This window comes from Felis catus, chromosome F2 (genome assembly GCF_018350175.1).
Source record: "Felis catus isolate Fca126 chromosome F2, F.catus_Fca126_mat1.0, whole genome shotgun sequence".
Taxonomy (NCBI): Eukaryota; Metazoa; Chordata; class Mammalia; order Carnivora; family Felidae; genus Felis; species Felis catus.
In genome coordinates this window covers 71,628,277-71,644,906 of record NC_058385.1, presented here as the reverse complement: position 1 = coordinate 71,644,906, position 16,630 = coordinate 71,628,277, and positions in this window count along the sequence as shown.

Genomic DNA, 16,630 nt, shown 5'->3' with positions numbered 1-16,630 from the left:
ATGCCACACAATTTGTTGTTAAGTAAATCTTTTATTGAACAAACCTTTTATAAAACAACATCAGGAAGGTGCATGAGTCATTAAAGTACAGCTTGATGAATTTTCGATGATAAACACTCCCAGTACCTAGTACCTAAATCAGGAAACAGCATGTGACCAAGTCTCCAGAGGACCCCTCCTGTTCCTTTTCCATCACTACGTCTCTCAAGGGAACCATTACCTTGACTTCTAATGCGCTGTTTTCAACTTCACAGTAGAATTCTACAACATATGCTCTTTTGAGTCTGGCTTCTTTTTCTCAACATTATCTTTATGAGAATTAACCATGTGTTGTGTGTAGCAATACTTAGTTCATCCTCCTTACTGTATATTAATTTATTATATGAATATACAAAGATTTATTTATTCTACTGTTGAAGACCAGAAGTTTCTTAATTTTTACAGTGAATAGTCATGCTACAACATTTTTGTTCATTTCCTTTAGGGCATTTACAAACTCATTTTTTTTGTTAATTTTTAAAAGTTTATTTATCTTGAGAGAGAGAGAGAATGAGTACAAACGGGAGGGGCAGGGAGAGACAGGATCCCAAGCAGGCTTTTCTCTGTCAGCAGAGAGCCCAAGGGGGCTTGAACCCACGAACCCCGAGATCATGACCTGAGCCCAAATCCAGAGTCACACGCTTAACTGACTGAGCCACTCAGACACCCCACATGCTTATTCTTGTTTGGCATATACCTAGGGGTGAAAATGCCGCATAAGAGGGTACCTGTGTGTTCACCTTAATGGTTTTCTAGTGTTGTAGTCCTGCCAGTAGGGCAGGAATGTTCTGATGGTTCCTCATCCTCACTGATGCTATGTAGTATTGGTGGTATTTTTATTTTAGGCATTCTAGTGGGCATGTAATACTGCCACCTCACATTCCTTTACATTGTCCTGATGACTGATTATTTTCAGATGTTTATTAGCCACTTAGATACCCTTTTTTTTGTGAAGTACCTGCATAATATTTTATTCTCTCTCTGCCCCCCCCCCCCCCCCCATTTCCTGGCTTTTACTTACTGATTGAGAGAGTTCTTTATATAATCCAGAGTGAATCCTTTGTCAGGCATCTGAATTTCAGATATCTTCCTTGTACTTTCAGTGGTTTCTTTTAATGAGAACATTTGAAATCTTGATTTGTCAAACTTTTTCTATACGGTCAGTTGTTCATATGTTTGTCCTGTTTAAGAAATTTCTGTTTACTCAAGATATCAAGATATTCTTCTAGGGTATTTTTTGTTTTCTTCTAGGGTGTTTTGTAGAAGCTCTACTTGTTTATCTTTACAATCTAGATCTATAACCCATCTGAGATTCTTATGTCTATTATAAAATAGGGAGCCGAGATTATCATGACACTGTTTATTAAAAAGATCATGCTTTCTTCACTTAACTGCAGTGTCACCTTTGTTAGGAATGAATGACTTCATGTATGGCTCTGTATCTGCATGCTGGTTTTTGTTTCATTTGTCTGTTTGCGTGTATTTCCAATGCTTTAATGACCCAGAGCGCCATAGTACATCTTGATACTTGCTTATGTTAGTCCTCTGACTGTTTTCCTCAAGATTGTCTTGGCTCTTCCTGACGTTTTTCGCTTCCTGTTTATTTTATTTTATTTTATTTTAATTTAATTTAATTTAATTTAATTTTATTTTATTTTATTTTATTGAGAGTGCGTGCATGTAGAGAGAGCACGAGCTAGGGAGAGGGGCAGAGGGAGAGAAGAGACGGAGGGAGAGGGAGGGAGGGAAGAGGGGCAGAGGGAGAGGCAGAGAGAAAGAGAATCTAAAGCAAGCTCCATGCTCAGCAGGGAGCCCAAGGTGGGTGTCAATCCCACAACCCTGGGATCATGACCTGGGCTGAAATCAAGAGTCAGATGCTTAACTGACTGACCCACCCAGGTGCTCCATTGTTCTTTTAGATTTGAAGATCAAATTATGCTGGCCTTAGGTGCTCCCTGTAGGTAGCTCAGTTGGTTAAGTGTCCAACTCTTGATTTCGGCTCAGGTCATGGTCTCACGGTTTGTGAGTTCAAGCCCTGCATCTGGCTCAGAGCCTGCTTAGGATTCTCTCTCTCTCTCTACCCCTCTCCCACTTATGCGGTTGTTCTCTCGCTCAAAATAAATAAGGTAAAAAACCCCAAAAACCTAACAAATTATGCTGGCCTTATAGAAATCAATTGGGATTTGTTTTCTCATTTTTTTTGTTTTCCTGGAAGAGTTTTTCTAATGCTGGTGTTATTTCTTCCTTACATATTCAAAAGAGAATTCAGAAATTATTATTAGGGTCTATATATTTTTCTGCTTTGTTTTTTTTTTTTGTTTTTTTTTCTTTTTTTGTGGAAAGATTTTAAATTCCAAGTTCAGTTTATTTAATACATAAAGTATTCTTCACATGTTCATCATGTGTCTGTTTTAGTAATTTATATTATTTAAAATTAGATCATTTTGGTTAAATTGATAAATTTATTAACACAAAGTTATTGTATCCTATTTTATTTATATTGTATTGCATTTTAATATCATTAGACACAAAGTAATGTCTATATTTTCTTTCCTTATACTGGTTATTTGCTTTGTCTCTCTCTTGCTATGGATTCTTCACCTTATTAGTCTTTTCAAAGAATCAACTTTTGAATTCATTGATTTCTGTATTCCAAGTTTATATTTATTTCATTAGTTTCTTCTATTATCTTAATTATTTTCTTCCTCCTGCTTTATTTGGATTAATTTGTTCTTTTTAAGATTTAAACTTCTTGAGGTAAATAGATGTTTCAACTTTTCTTCTTTTCTAATATATGTTTTAGTTACATGCCACAAGTTTTTTTAAAAAAGTTTTTTCTTTTAATGCCAGTATAGTTAATACAACGTGTTATATTAGTTTCAGGTGTACTATATGGTGATTCAGCAACTCCATACATCACCCAGTGCTGATCACAACAAGTGTACTCCTTAGTCCTCATCACGTATTTAACCCATCCTCCCACCCACCTCACCTCTGGTAACCATCTGTTTGTTCTCTATAACTAAGAGTCTGTTTCTTGATTTGTGTCTCTCTCCACCCCCTCTTTGCTTATTTATTTTGTTTGTTGAATTCCACATATGAGTGAAATCGTATGGTATTTGTATTTCTCTTACTGACTTATTTTGCTCAGCATTATACTCTGTAGCTCTATCTGTGTCATTGCAAATGCAAGATCTCATTTTTTATGGCTGAATAACATTCCATTGTTTATATAGACCACATCTTTATCCATTCATCTCTCAATGGACACTTGGACTGCTTCCATAATTTGGCTGTTGTAAATAATGCTGCAGGAAATATAGGAGTGCACATATCCCTTTGAATGAGTGTTTTTGTATTCTTCGGGTAAATACCCAGTAGTGTAATTGCTGAATTTGTAGGGTAGTTTATTTTAACTTTTTGAGGAACTTCCATACTGTTTTCCAGAGTGGCTTTACCAGTTTTCATTCCTGCCAACAGTGCACGAGGATTCCTTTTTCCTCACAGCCTCACTAACACCTTTTGTTTCTTGTGTTTCTGATTTAAGCTATTCTGGCAGATGTGAGGTGTTATCTCATTGTGGTTTTGTTTTGCATTTCCCTGATGATAACTATCGTTGAACATCTTTTCATGTGTCTATTGGCCATCTGTATGTCTTCTTTGGAGAAATGTCTGTTCATGTATTCTGCCCATTTTTAAATTGGATTATTTGTTTTTTGGGTGTTGAGTGATATGAGTTCTTTATATATATTGGATACTAACCCTTTATGTGATAATGTGATTTGCAAATATCTTCTCCCATTCTGTAGGTTGCCTTTTAATTTTATCAACTGTTTCCCTTGCTGTGCAGAACCTTTTTATTTTAATATAGTCCCAATAGCTTACTTTCGCTTTTATTACTCTTGTCTCAGGAGACATATCTAGAAAAATACTGCTATAGTGTATGTCAGAGACATAGAAATTATTGCCCGTGTTCTATTCTAGGATTTTTATGGTTTCAGATATCATATTTAGGTCTTTAATCTGTTTTGAATTTATTTTTGTGAATGGCAAAAGAAAGTGGTCCAGTTTTCCTAACATCATTTGTTGTAGAGACTGTCTTTTTCTCATTGGATAGTCTTTCTTGCTTTGTCAAAGAGTAATTGACTCTATAATTGTGGGTTTATTTCTGGGCTTTCTATTCTGTTCTGTTGATCTATGTGTCTGATTCGTGCTAGTACCATACTGTTTGATTAAATATAACTTGAAGTCCAGAATTATGATACCTTCAACTTTTCTTTTTCAAAATTTTGGCTATTTGGGTTCTTTTGTGGTTCCATACAAATTTTAAGATCTTTTGTTCTAGTTCTGTGAAAAATGCTGTTGGTATTTTGGTAGGGACTGATTAAATCTGTAGATTGCTTTGGGTAGTATAGACATTTTAACACTATTTGTTTTTCCAACCCATGAGGATAAAATGTCTTTTCATATCTTTGTGTTGTCTTCATTCTCTTTCACCAGTGTTTTATAGTTTTCAGACTACAGGTCTTTTACCTCTTTGGTTAGGTTTATTCCTATGTATCTTACTCATTACTTTTGATGCAATTGTAAATAGGATTGTTTTCTTAATTTCTCTTTCTGCTGCTTCATTATTGGTGTAATAGAAATGTAACAGATTTCTGTACTTTGATCTTGTATCCTGTGACTCTACTGAATTTGTTTATCAGTTCTAGCAGTTTTTTGGTGGAGTCTTCTGGGTTTTCTACATATAATGTCATATCATCTGCAATAGTGAAATTTTACTTCTTCCTTGCTAATTTGGATGCCTTATGTTTCTTTTTGTTTTCTGGTTGCTGTGGCTAGGACTCCAGCACTATGTTGAATAAAAATGGTGAGAGTGGACATCTTGTCTTGTTCCCAACCTTAGGGGAAAAGCCTTGGTTGGTTTTTCCCCATTAATGTTGATGTTAGCTGTAAGTTTTTCATATATGTGAATGCCACAAGTTTTAAGTGTCAAATTTTCAATATCATTCAGTTAACATATTTTCTAATATTCCTTCTGATTTATCGTTGAATGTATTGTTTAGCAGTTTGTTATCCAATTTTCAAACATTTGTGAATGTTCTTGTTGCCTATTAGGTATTTTATTAGGTATTTTTAGTTTATTTCTGGTGCCATCATAAACCCATTTCAAATAATGTCCGTCTTGTGAATTGTGTGGATGCTTGGAAGCTTGCTTTATGTAGGTCTATATGGTCAGTTTGGTAAATGTCCCACATGCGTTTGAAAGTTACATATTTGTCAGCATGTTTTTTCCTCCTTTTGTGGAATTTCAATTACATATATGCCTTACTTTTTCACTATTGTCCATTTGTTTCTCATACTCTTTTTTTTTTTTTTTGTATTTTTGACTTTTTTTTTTTTTTTGATCCCTCTGTGCTTCAATCTGGATCATTTCTGCTGGTACCTCTTTTAGTTCACTCATCCTTTTATAGCTATATGCAATCCGTTGTGTCTATTTATTGCATTCTAATTTCAGTTATTTTATTTTTTACTTCAGAATTCCCATTTGATTCTTTCTTAAAGATTCCATTTATCTGACAGTGTTCTATATCCTGTCATCTGTGTTCTTGAAAACAGTAACACAGTTTTAAATCTAATAAGTGGGTCACTTGTGTATTTGTTTCTATTGTCAGTTTCTTATTCTCAGTAATATTTACTAAGTAATTTTTTTAGTAATTCTGAGTCCAGTTTCTTATTCTTACCAATTATTAAACAAACGTTAGACATTTTACATGAAAAAAAATAGAGGCTCTGATTACATCACCATGTTGAATGTGGCTTTTCATTCTTTTTGAGTTGCTTGTCAAAGTTAATGAGTTTAAGATTGTGGCATCATGGCAGGATGATGGCACTTCAGTCAATGCTGGAGATGCATTCATGTTATGTCCATGCATTCACTTTCTTTCCCTCTCCACTGCTGCAATCCTGGATTGGACCCTAATTATATCTTATTTAGAGTTTTGGCCAATATTTCCATTTCTAGTCTCTTGACTCATTGCAATCTGGCAATAACCATTTGATTAAGTTTTGCAAAATCCCCTCTTGTCACATCCCTCCTTCAATGACTGAATCCAGAGAACTAAGATCCAACCAGAAAAGCCTACCATGTTTTCTTCTCTAACGGATTTCCAAATGTAAGAGAGGGCAAAGAGACGAACAAAATTGGAAGCTGGACATATGTCCTAACCTCCTAGCTTTGTGTTTCTAGTATAGTTGTGAACGGAATTGTGACTTGTTTAGTGATAACTGATGTTTTTTCAGAACATCATTCCCTTAAGAACATGTTCTTATCAGGAGTTACCTTTTGGGGAAACAATTCACTCCTTAAATTTGTTACAATGAGCATAATTTATAGCAAAATAAAAATTTTCTATTAAAATGGAGGAATACTTCACAGTCTTTCTTAATTATACAAACAGTGTAGGGTTTAGCATCGCTTGTTACTTGTGTATAATATCTCAATTTAAATACCCTCTCTCTCCAGGTACAGAGAAGAGTCATCACACAGGAAGAAATTGTAATTCAAAGTAATTTTTTTCTTTTAATGAAAGCACATTCCTCTCTTCACCTCTGTGACTATAGATTTGATACTCTATGTAAATGTGTCTTGTAAACTCTAACATGCTATAAAAATGAATGCTATTTTACTTAATAATTAACATTAATGCTAATAAAATATTGTCCCCTATTAAAATGCAAATGCTCTAGGGAGATGAGACATTAAACCAATTATGCATGACTTGGTGAAAAATATTTCATCAGCAACATTCCTGTGCAATAAATGAGGTGGTGTGATGGAGTAGAGGAGAGAGAGAGAGAGAGAGAGAGGCAGATAGGGACAGAAAAGTCAGGCCCAAAAGTTCTTCAGGACAGAACTGCATGGAGGACCTGGGTGACTGGGCAGCAGATTGTTATAATCACCTAGGGGGCCTGTTTTCACCAAGTCATTGAGAAAGGGGGTAGAACTCATGTCCTAAGTTTGACTTTTCGGTGGTGGTTTCTGACGGGCTGTTTCCCAGTCAATACCCTGAGAAGGTTGGAATAAGGTTTCCAACCGTGATAGTCTCCGACAGAATCTGTGATGCATGGCAAGGAGGTAGTCTTATTAGGGAGTCATCTGATGTAGTCCTGGGATGGTTGGGAAGGCTTTCCAAGTAAGGGCCTGAAAATCTGAGAACGAGTTACCTAAGTCGAAGGAAGGGGAGAGGGAGACCCAGGGGAGCGTTTCTGATAGAGTGAAAGGGAGACCAGCAGAGGGAGAGAGAAAAGAGTACACAAAGGTGAGGAGGAAGGGTAACAGGGACAGGTGATAACACACAATTATGTTTTTGTGTTGAGTATATGATATGACAGTAGGGGCTGGCAGAAAATAAGAGGCAGGACAGGTAAGCAGGAATGAAATCATGCTGGACATCTTGGCTGATGTAAGGTGTTTGGTTTATTAGTATAAAAGCAGGGGTGAGGGGCGCCTGCGTGGCTCAGTTGGTTGAACGTCCAACTTTGGCTCAGGTCACGGTCTCAAAGTTCCTGAGTTCAAGCTCCACATTGGGCTCTGTGCTGATAGTGCCGAGCCTGCTTCAGATCCTTTGTCTCCTTCTCCTGTGTCCCCACTTCAAAAATAAATAAGCAGTAAAAAAAAATAAATAAAAGCAGCAGTGAACTTTGATGACTTTTAAGTAGGGGCATTTCAAGGATACTGAAGGGGAATCGGTGAGCCTGTGGAGATCTTTCATATCTTATTATGGAGATGAAATTGTCATTTTTGGTCAAAGTTTAAAATTTTCTCCTTCCTTAAAAAATAAGAGTTAAGAAGTATTAGATGGGGGTCTAAATTTCAAACGGACGCTGTAGATAAAGCTGCTAGCCTGGCACCTGTTCCATAAAAGGTTTTCAAGAAAAGGCAGCTGGGAAGGTGACCACGATGAAGGTCATTCTCTTGCCCATGTGGGACAGCTCGCCTCTCACCCGTCAGAAATAGAGGGCAGGCTAGATATTAGAGCCTGCCCTTTTCTCTCACGTTTCCTAGTAGTTCTAATCCGTACATTTCTCTTCCTACTTCTCCTCTCTCTTCGCTCCAGCTGAAGCCCTAACAGGAGTTCCAGGTAAGCCCTGAGAATTTCATGTGGAAGTCATTTTGCCACTGGTATATTATTTAGCTTTCTAGGAATACCTTAACTTGGGAACTGCGTAAGGTGCTCAGCAGGTGGGACTGGGCATTATTTCCCCTGAGAGACTGCATGATGGAGAGCTGTGAAGTCTGGGAACCTCCAGAAAAGCTATTGGTTCCTATCTCCTATATGCACACAGGAAACTTCCAGTAGAATTTTGGAGAAAAGACCGTGAAAAGCACCAAAATGAGGTGATAGATGTTTGAGAGGTGTCAAAGGGAAGTGATATTTCTGATGCAAATTTATATGGCTTTTAACTATTTTCAGCTTTATTTGCTACTCCCTGTAGCATTTATTTACTTTGTGGGTTTTAAATGACCGATCAATGTGAACTTTATTTGGACTTGTGGTCACAGATTATTTTGAGTGCTAGTGAATTTTTGGGGAGGATTACATTTGAAAGATAGACACAATATGCAAATCCTCAGGTCCTGTGTACAGTAGAAAGAAAGGTAGGAGGCAAGGAGGAAGGAAAGGAAATAACATTTTGTGTACCTACTATCATGCAGGTGTCTAAGCGCTTATATATATTAGCTCGTTTAATTGCCACAGAAATCTGCTAACAGACATTTTTGTCCATTCGTTACAGATGAAAAAGCTGAGGCTCAGATAGATTAAGAGACAGCCCAAATTTACACAGATAGGAAGAAATAGAGCTGGAATTTGATCTGATGGAGTAGATATCCATGTTGTTTCCATTGTCAATTTGGGAAGTCATTTGGGTACCATGGATTTCTATACCAAATAGTGAGAAATGGCTGTAGTTATCACCTTTTGGGAGGAGTTAATATTCACTGGTTTTGTATTCCTCCCTTTGAATTTGACTAAGGTCACTGGGACTCTCTGAATTTCAGTTTTCTCATCTGTGAAAAGATATGACTGGATGAAATTAGTGACTTAAAATTTTTTTTATTTGTATTTTTTAAAGTTTTTTATTTTTGAGAGAGAGAGAGAGAGAACGAATGAACGAACTGGGGAGGGGCAGAGAGAGAGGGAAAGAATCCCAAGCAGGCTCCATACTGTCAGCGTGGAGCCAGATATGGGGCTTAATCTCACAAACCGTGAGATCATGACCTGAGCCGAAATCAGGAGTCAAACCCTTAACCAACTGAGCCACCTGGCACCCCTAAATTTTTTTTAAATTTCAAATTCCAGCATACTTAACTACAGTGTTATGTGAGTTTCAGGTGTACAATACAGGTTCAGCAATTCCATATATCACCCAGTTCTCATTGCCACAAGTGTACTCCTTAATCCCCATCATGTGTCCTCCCCCTCCCCACCAACCTCACCTCTGGTAACCATCTGTTTTGTATAATCGAGAGTCTGTTTCTTGGTTTGTCTCTATCTCTCTTGTTTTTTCCTTTGTTCGATTGTTGTGTTTCTTAAATTCCACATATGAGTGAAATCATGTGGTATTTGTCTTTCCCTGACTGACTTATTTCACTTAGTGTTATACTCTCTAGCTCCATCCAGGTCATTGCAAATGGAAAGATTTCATTCTTTTTTATGGCTGAATAATATCCCATTGTTTATATAGACCACATCTTCTTTATCCATTCGTCTCTCAATGGATACCTGGGTTGCTTCCATATTTTGGCTGTTGTAAATAATGCTGCAGGAAACATAAAGGTGCATGTATCCCTTTGAATTAGTGTTCTTGTATTCTTTAGGTAAATACCCAGTAGTTCCTATTTTTAACTTTTTGAGGAACCTCCATACTGTTTTCCAGAGTGGCTGCACCAGTTTGCATTCCTACCGATGGTCCAAGAAGGTTCCTTTTTCTCCACATCCTCGCCAGCAGTTATTTCTTGTGTTTTCGATTTTGACAGATGTGAGATGTGAAGTGATATCTCTGTGGTTTCGATTTGCATTTCCCTGATGGCAAGTGATAATGAACATCTTTTCGTGTGTCTGTTGGTCACCTGTATGTCTTTGGAGAAATGTCTGTTCATGTCTGCTGCCCATTTTTTAATTAGATTATTTGTTTTTTGGGTGTTGAGTTGTTTAAGTTCTTTATATATTTTGGATACTAACCCTTTATCAGATAGATATGCCATTTGCAGATCTTTTCTTCCATTCTGTAGGTTGCCTTTTAGTTTTGTTGTCTCCTTGCTGTGCAGAAGCTTTTTATTTTGATGTAGTCCCAATAGTTTATTTTTGCTTTTATTACCCTTGCCCCCGAAGACATGTCTAGAAAAATGTTGCTGCAGCTGGAAAGTAGGGATTTTTAAGTTGTGATATGTAGAGTGCCAGGTCACCTTCCAAGGAACTCAGGCTACTAGGGGAACAGATGTTCACATCGGAGAGGTTGTGGGGGTGGTGGTGAGCTTAATGGCTCCCACCTCAGAAAGAGCTTATCTCCTTCTATCTCCTTTATATATTAGTCCACGTTATACTTTTGAAGAAAGGATTTCATGGCCAATGAAGATAAAAAGGGAAGGGGACAAATAGTGAATGCTACCTGCTTTGCATCTTTCGCCCTTGTTATCATCCACGCTCCTGGCAATAAATCTGAATTGACAAGCTTTAGGTCTCAAAGCCTGGAAGCTCTTGAGAGGTTCAAACAGTGAAAGCTTGTGACCATCAGTGGACTCATTTCTGTGAAGAAGGAACATAGCTAGGAGGAGGTAGAATGTACAGGAGGAGAACTGAGTTGTTCACTGGCTCTCAGTCAATTTGCTGAAAATCCTTTTGCCAAAAGGCAATTCACCAAAACATCAATTCCCTGTAAACCTGTTAAGTGAAAATAATTTTGCCGAAAAGCTCAACTGGCCTCATTCCCTGAAAACTGTGAAGCAAATATTTTAAACCAGATCTAGGACGGTTTGCTCTGTTTCCTAGCAAGGGTGGATGAGTTTTGCTTAAGGACTATAGCAGAAGCAGGGCTTGGGGAGGGGAGGGACTGGGGCGTAAGGCTGCAAAAATAGCAAAGTTGATAAAATTAAAGTCTCATTTTCAGAATACAAAATGTTGATTGTTTTGAAAGTTCAGAGACAAATGTAAAATGCAAGAGAAACTGACATTCAAATTAGCTGGATTAACAAATCCATATAAAAAGTGTGCAGTGACATTTGGAGGTTTTTTTTCACTTCTTGGCTATTACAAGTAATGTTGCTATGAACATTCATGAACATTCATTTTTCCTTCTTTAAAAATTTTTCTTGCAGACAACTTGCTTTCATTCCTCTTGGGCAGATACCTAGGATTGGAATTGCTGGGTCATATGGTAAGTTTATATTTAGCTTTTTAAGAAGCTGTTAACTGTTGATCATTGTGGCTGTAACATTTTACATGTCACCAGCAATGTATGAGGGTTCTCATCTTTCCACGTCCTTGCCAACTCTTGTTTTATCTGACTTCTAGTTTCTAGCCATCCTACTGGGTGTGAAGTACTATGTTATTGTTTTGATTTGCATTTCTTAGTGAATAATGATGTTGAGCATCCTCTTATGTGCTTGTTGGTTGTTCCTGTACCACCTTTGGAGAAATGCCGATTCAATCCTTGGCCCATTTTTCAATTGGGTTGTTTGTCTATTTATTATTGAGTTGTAAGAGTTCTTTATAGTCTCCAGGTACAAGTGCCTCATCAGATATATGATTTGCAAATATTTGCTTCCCTTCTGTGGAAGTCTTCTCACTTTATTGATGGTGTCTTTTGGGTCACAGAAGTTTTCAATGTTAAGTCTGATTTTGCAGTTTTCTCTTTTGTTGCTTGTGCTTTTGTGTCATATCTAAGAAATCATTGCCTACCCCACAGTCATGAAGATTTTTCTCTTGTGTTTTCTTCTAAGAGCTTTAGAAGAAGAAGAGTTTTAGCTCTTCCATTTTGGTCTTTGATCAACTTTAAGTGAGTATTGGTGTATGGCGTGTAGGTGTCCAAATTCATCTTTTTTGCAGGTGAATAGTCAATTGTCCCAGCAACATTTGTTGAAAACATTTTCTTTCCTGTTTAATTTTCTTGACCACTTTGTAAGAACAGTTGACCATAAATGTAAGGTTTATTTTGGGGCCCTTAGTTTCATTGATTTATATGTCTGTCCTTAGGTCGGTACCTCACCGTCTTGATTAGAGTAGCTCTATAGTAAATTTTCAAGTTGGGAAGTATAAGTCCTTCAGCTTTGTTCTTAGTTTTCAGTATTGTTTGGCTCTTCCGATTTCTGCAAAAAGAGCTAGCACAGCCTTGTTTTCCTTTGACAAATCCCACTTGGTCCAGGTGTTTAATTCTTTTTCTGTGTGTCTGTATGGTTTGCTGATATTTGGTTGAGAATTCCTTCATTGCTTTTTGGCTAGTTTTTTGTTTTCACTGTGCTTTTGTGCTCTTAATATTATTCTCACGAGGAAGTGGGTGAAAAACAAATGAAGATTCATTGAAGGTGACCATGTTGGAAGAAACTTTTCTATAATACCCATGTGCTTTGGGACAGGATGGAGGTGGGGGTGAGACTAAGTCTTAATGTTTCACATCCACCCTTCTCAACAACCCCTCAGTCCTGGGCTTTCAGATAGCATCCTATAGTTTGTACATGCAGGTGGCCTTTGCCTACAGGAGTTAAGCAGAAGATTTTTCTTTTCCATAAAACTTTGTTTCCATTACTTACTATGGGCTCGGTCTTGCATGCTAGGTACTTTACACGTGTCATCCAGTAGAATCCTTATTCACCTTGAAACACATGGAGGCCAGATAACTTGTTCAAGGTAGCCCAGTGTAGAAGCAGCAGGGCAAAGATTCAGGGCTGCTGCATGTAAAACTTGTGCTATTCTCCGTGCTATGAAGGGGAACTCTGCCTTCTCTTTCCCTCCCTCCCTCCCTCCCTCCACCTCTCCCTCGCTCCCTCCCTCCCTCCTTCTCTCTCCTATTTATTCAAGTCACATTTATTGAGCCCTTACTATAATAGTAAAAATTAATATTATGAGCTAATATTTATTAAGCACTTACTATGGAGCAGAAGATATGTTTTCTCCTTAATGATTATGAGTATATTTAATTCTTATAAATACCCGTGAAGTATATTCTTTCATTGGTTTCATTTTACTGTTGGGAAAATTGATGTATCAAGAGTTTACATAATCTGTCCAAAGTCACAGAGCTACTAAATGATGGAATGGGGAGTTGAATCCAAGTAAGCTCTTCAATGATGCATGCTGCAGTTATAAAGAAAATATAACAAATACACTAGGCTGATAATGGGTAAATGTTTTTAAATGCTGCTTAAGAGACTGAAGAAAATGATCAAAGTACGCACAAGCTGTCTGAAATAACTAACTGTGCTCAGAGAAGCAGTGGAAGGACTCTCCTAAGAATATGGTAATTTGTCATGATTTTATTTTATTTTTATTTTTGAAAAATGTTTATTTATTTTTGAGAAAGAGAGTGCGCATGGGGGAGGGGCAGACAGGGAGGCAGAGGATCTGAAGCAGGCTCTGCGCTGTCAGCAGAGTCCAATGCAGGCCTAGAACTCATGAACTGTGAGATCATGACTTGAGCCAGGTGCCCCTGTTCATGATTTTAGAAGAAGAGCAGGAGTTTGCTAATGCCTGGCAGGGGCAAGGAGAGGTCAAGTATTTCAGGCGAGAGGAGCTGCATGGACAAGAGGCAGAGAGATGAGAAGACGGCGAAGATGGCCATCATCTTCCAAGCGTGGTGAGAAATTGAGAGCAAAGCAGTGCAGGACTGGCGGGGGAGCAGTGAGCAAGCCCGGGAGCATCACTGGTGCCAGAGCTGGGCTGCGAAGGGCTCACGCCGACGTGTCAGCATCAGAGCACCATTTCTGAGCACAGGAATGACATGCCCACAGTGGACTTAGAGCAGATCCCAAGGCAGTGGCCAGGAGATCAGGGGAGCAGAGCCTGGCCATGGCCGGGGAAGAGGAAGGAAGTTGATACAGGGGGAATCTCATTTCTTACTCTGACAACACCGTGTGAATCTGGGGCGGCTACTTGTTTCTATTTTGGGGGAATAATGAAACAAATTGTGTACAGGATTTAGAGGTGGGTTCAGTTGGCTTCCATTCCTAACTTCCCACAGCTTGGGTGTGGTGTGAGTCCCTGGGCTGATCTCATTACCTGTCTCAAGGTAGGTTTCTGGAACAGAGATAGAAGTACCTGGCTCTTGAGGAGATGCTCAGTATAAGGTAGTTACATGGCATTATCTTCAAGTACTTCGTATTTACCAGGGATTAAAAATACATGGTGTGTGTGTGTGTGTGTGTGTGTGTGTGTGTGTGTGTTTTAATAGCTTTATTAGACTATAGTTTACACAACATAAAATTCACCCATTATAAGTATCCAATTTATTTTAGTAAGTTTATAAAGTTAGGCAACCATCATCACCACAATCCATTTTGAAACACTTCCCTCATTCCAGAAGTTTTCTTGTGCCTGTTTACAGTGAATTCCTGCTCACTCCCACCCATAAGCATCCATGATCTGACTTCTGTCTGTATAGATTTGCCTTTTATAGACATGTCATACAGATTAAACATGTTAGTCATTCTAGACATTTCATGTAAATGATATATATAGGTTTTTTTTGCATTTAGCTTCTTAAATTTTGCTTAATATTTTTGAGACTCATCCATGTTATTGTGCATATCATAGCCTGCTACTTTTAGTTGCCAAGTGGTATTCAGGCACATATGTGGATAATACTGCATTTTGTAAATGCGTTCACAAACTGATGGGCATTTGGATGTAAAGTGTATTTTTGTACACCATTGTGTGCTACTAGATCACCAGAACTTTCAAATTAACTGAGATTTATTTTCCTTTGATTAAGAGTTTTTTTTTTTAATTTTTTTTTCAACGTTTATTTATTTTTGGGACAGAGAGAGACAGAGCATGAACGGGGGAGGGGCAGAGAGAGAGGGAGACACAGAATCGGAAACAGGCTCCAGGCTCTGAGCCATCAGCCCAGAGCCTGACGCGGGGCTCGAACTCCCGGACCGCGAGATCGTGACCTGGCTGAAGTCGGACGCTTAACCGACTGCGCCACCCAGGTGCCCCTGATTAAGAGTTTTGAAAAAAGCAGATAACCATGTGGCAAAGACCATATGAGAGACATAGAAGGGAAATTTATTGTCTATTCTATCTAGCCACGTCTTTATCACCTACATATCTATCAATCATCACTGTTTATTTTAGCATTCAGGAGCAGAGGAGTAAAGTAGACATGTCTACCTGTAGCTCTCAAATCCTTAAAAAAAATTCTTTTACTTATGTGATATCTACAGTAACCCCCCCCCCCCCCCCCCCCCCCCCCCGCCCAGCTGCAGTTTCAGGTACCCACAAGCAGCCACCTTCAGCCACCTTCAGGAGGCAAATCATCCTTCTGACATATCGTCAAAAGGTAAACAGTAGCCTAATGCTATGTGATAATGCCTACGTCATTGACCTCACTCCATGTCATCATGGAAGCATTGTATCATCTCATATCATCACAATAGGAAGGGTGAGTACAGTTCAGTAAGATACTTTGAGAGAGAGACCACATTCACATGACTTTTACTATAGCATATTGTTATAATTTTTCTACTTTATTATTAGTTTTTGGCGTTAATCTCTTATTGTGCCTAATTTGTAAATTGAACTTTATCACATGTATGTATGTGTAGAAAAAAATGTAGCCCATATAGGATTGGGCACTGTCCATGGTTTCAGGCATCTGCTGGAGGTCTTGGAACTTATTCCCCGTAGGTAGAAGGGGACTACTGTATCGCTGAGTTATTCAATTTCATTCATTTTACTGTGGCTGCTAACCATCATGGTGGTCTTGTTCACTTTAAGAATATTTTTCACAATAAGGTCGGAAACTAAAAATACATTTGGTTGATGCAGAGGCAAGATGGAAATGAAATCCACCAGAATTCTTTTCTTTTTCATACTTCAGGCTAGTGGTATTTTGACTAGAGTAAGGAGGAAGCCTGTTTCCCTCCATCACATGTGGCTTGGCTCTGCTTGCACCCGTCACCCTGTTTTGAATTTCTTGTTCGCTTGTGTGTTTCGTTGATTAGGCCTTTACTTCCCAGGGGGTTAATTTCTAATTTTTGTAAATCTGACCCATGGTGCGGTCCCTGACATGGTAGATTCTCAGTGAAGTTTGGTTAACATGTAGGTATGTGCTAAGTAGACTGTTTTAGAATTCTGAGGTTTGTTTTTGTAAGCGGCGGCTATTTTGAATGTATTCTAGGTGGGTTGAAGTGAAGGGCCCACTTCCTGGTCCCATCTACAATTTCTACTGCTATGGTCAGTTATTAGGAAGAGACACCTCTTGGTTCCCTTCATTTGCCCAGGGGAGTTCAGTGGGAACCGGCCACTTCTCACCCACTAGCTTTCTGTGGCTAAAGAATCTAGATCCCTAAATAGCCTGGTCTTTGTGCACT